The sequence below is a fragment of the Rosa rugosa genome, chromosome 3 (assembly GCF_958449725.1).
Source record: "Rosa rugosa chromosome 3, drRosRugo1.1, whole genome shotgun sequence".
Classification (NCBI taxonomy): domain Eukaryota; kingdom Viridiplantae; phylum Streptophyta; class Magnoliopsida; order Rosales; family Rosaceae; genus Rosa; species Rosa rugosa.
In genome coordinates this window covers 5,142,187-5,145,443 of record NC_084822.1, presented here as the reverse complement: position 1 = coordinate 5,145,443, position 3,257 = coordinate 5,142,187, and the positions used below count along the sequence as shown (strand labels likewise).

At 38.6% G+C, this 3,257-nt stretch overlaps 1 non-coding gene across 1 annotated transcript; it reads left to right on the top strand.

Annotated features, from left to right (window-relative positions):
- LOC133741639 (small nucleolar RNA R71) lies at window positions 1–106 on the top strand. Its single transcript, XR_009862072.1, has one exon. It is a non-coding gene; the product is annotated as a small nucleolar RNA R71 (small nucleolar RNA).
- Window positions 107–3,257: the final 3,151 nt, after the last annotated feature.

Here is a 3,257-nt window from a genome sequence, read left to right as displayed (position 1 = left end):
AGTCCATGATGAGGGCAACCTAACTCAATATCCTTGAAGCGCTCCCATGTATCATAAAAAGTCTCAATATCCTCTTGAAAGAACTTGGTCAAGCTATCCCGCACATAAGTAGTCCGATGATGGGGATAATATGCATTCAAGAACACTCTTTGCATATCGGCCCAAGAGAGAATAGATCTTAGCTTGAGCTTATGAAACCATGTGCGTGCTTGATCTTTCAAAGAAAATGGGAATAATCGAAGCTTCAAACCCTCCAAAGTTAATCCTCCCAAGTACATAGTGGAACATATGGCATCAAACTCAATTATATGATCATAGGGCCTCTTACTAGCCATGCCATGGAAAGTAGGGAGAATAGACAACATGTTAGGCTTAATCTCAAAGTTGGCATTTGTCGGAGGAAGCACAATGCAAGATGAAGCATTTACAATGCTAGGACATGAATAATGGCTCAATGGAATCTCCTCCTCATCTTGTGGTCCTTGACGCTCGTCACCCATATCTACTACTCAAATAGGAGACCTAGAAGGTGCTTGTGAGCGATGTCTTGGTCTCCTAACTCTCCTTGTTGGTCTTCCTCTAGGTAGTCTTTGCAAAGCACAACCACTTCTCAAATTGATAGGTAGTAGAGTGTCACTCATATACCTACGAAGGATCAATAAGAAATCGAGTATCTCAATAACAAAAATATAAGCAAGATAAGCACCAATTCAACCCACAAAAAATTGACGAATAATTAGAGGGGTGAAGAGAGAATTAAACACAAGTAGTACTAAATTTGACTAAACTAACCAAGGAGATGAAAAATCCAAAAAAAAAAAAAAAAAAAAACAACTAAACAAAGAAACAAGAGATAAAAAGAAAAATAAAAATAAAAGTATGCTAAAAGTGACCCAAAATGCCAATTACCAAGGGATTAAGATCCGAAGACCCTACTCCCCGACAACGGTGCCATTGACTTGAAGCATATGCTCTCGCAAGCGTACGAATCATTGTCAAGTAAGGGAAGTAATTGGACCTTAGTTTATCGTACCTCGGAGATTAGGTGTTGGACCTAACTAAGATAATTGGCGGTAGGATACTAAAAGCACACAAGAAAAATAAAAAGTAAAATAAGACTATAAACAATCAAGGCATCAAGCCTTGGCAATGCTCGGCTTAGCTCACACCAAGCCTATTCAAAGCCACTAACTTGTAGGCTCAAGATAGGTATACACAAATGAGTCGATGGATTTAATGTTTGAGAGTGGATTTGAACTTAACAAAAAGTAATAAAATGCAAAGCGATTAATAAAAATGCAAGGAAATTAAACTAGAAAAGTGTGAACAATATAATGGGAATGTCGGGTGCTAGAGAGGTTCCTTCACCCAAATCTCATGTGTCGGAAGCTAATCTAATGTAGATGCAAATTTCCTACTTTGGCGGTAGTCATATCCAAGGTGATTCAAGGCTCAAGGATCGAAATTCGCTTTCATGGTATTCCTACTCCGGTTCAAGGGTCGTAGGAACTCACTTGGCATGAATTAGAGCCGGTTCAAGGGTCTCTAATTCACATCAAGAGGCCTAAAGATCGAAGAATTAGACTACTAAGAGACCTACCCGCACATTCACGCAACGGGTGTAAATCACCATGCTTATAACCCCTCGAAAACGAAATTGAAGGTTTCTAGATTAGGAATTAGAGGGGGTCAAGCCTCTAACTCCGTCCTAGATATGCTCAAAATACACACCCTAGAGTTGACTAGGCTCCTAGACATGCATTTTAACCCAACAATAATTGAAATAAGCATCCATCATATGAAAATTGCATCATTACATTAAATTAAACATCTTTTACACAAGATTTGGGTTAGGGCACACAACCCTAGCCCCCAACAACAAAACTACTCACTACCCATCACCAAACTAACATCAAAATACATAATTGAAAGAGAAAAAAAAGTGAAAAGAAGTAGAGAGTAACAAGAACAAGCCACAAATTGCTATAGAGCAATTATGGCTAGCCTTGATTTATGGCTCCCACTTTTACCCAAATTTGATGTTTATGAAGCTCTTGATGCTTGGGCTCCTCTTTGAATCTTGTGGAATTGATGAAGCTTTGTGGTGGAATAGTGAAGAAAATATAGAAAATGGGTTGGAGGTGGGTGGTTCGGTGTTAGAGGAAGGGTAAAGGAAAATTGGGGTCTGTGGCTGTTGGAGAAGAGAGAGGGTTGAATGAATATATATGTGGTCTCAGTGTGGATGGTACGGCCACTGTTGGTTTTTTTTTTCTTTTTCTCCCGAAGAGGTAGAGAGCTATATATATATATATATATTAAATATAGGCTACTGGCTGTGTTGGTTTCATGAGTGAGAAGAGGATAGAGACACGAGGGTGGTGAGAGAGAGAGCACACAAAAAATGATTTTGGCTGCATCCTAAGGACACTTGGAATCAAAAGAATAGTCTGCTGGTCCTTCTTTGCTTAATTAAACCACCCCTGTCTAATTAAGAGGCCATTATGCTGCAGCTTGATTAATAACCATTTGGTTTCAAACTCATGCAATTAAACCAACGTGCAGCATTTAATTAATCAATAGTTAAATAAACTATTGGTTAATTAAGCTTGTCAGTTCCTTTTTTTTTTTCTTTTTTTCTTTTTCTTTTTTTCCAAATCACATTTGCATCGCTAGGTTTGTGGTTGACTCAATGTTGACCTTCTCATCATATAGTAGAAAATCTGCATTTGCTTCACTTTCGCGTCGCATTGTCTCGTTCTTGCAACTCCACTTATTTTCTACAAAATAAGTAAAAATTAATTAATTACATATTAATTGACATGAGGATTGGCTTATTTCTAGTGTTTTAGATATAATTACATGCATAGAAATGCTTGTAATCATAGAGCAATAATCTCTGCATGATTTGAGGAAGTAGCAATGAGAGTCTGTTATGTAGACCTCCAAGTAGAGGTGGCAAACGGGCCGGCCCGGCCCATTTTAAGCGGGTTTAGTCGTGCTTCGTGCCATGCTTGGGGCCGGCCCATTTATTATCGTGTCAGGCTCGTGCCAGCCTATTTACTTAAACATTAAGCCCGGCCCAACTCATGGCCCGAGCCCATATCGTGTCGGGCTGTGCTCGTGCCGGGTCAATAATGGGCCGTGCTCGTGCCTACCCACTATAAAACACGATTTTAAAATTTTAATTTGAACAAATAAAAATTAATTTTATTTAACTATTTAGAAAATTAAAATAAATTAAGTTCTGCAACGTTTTT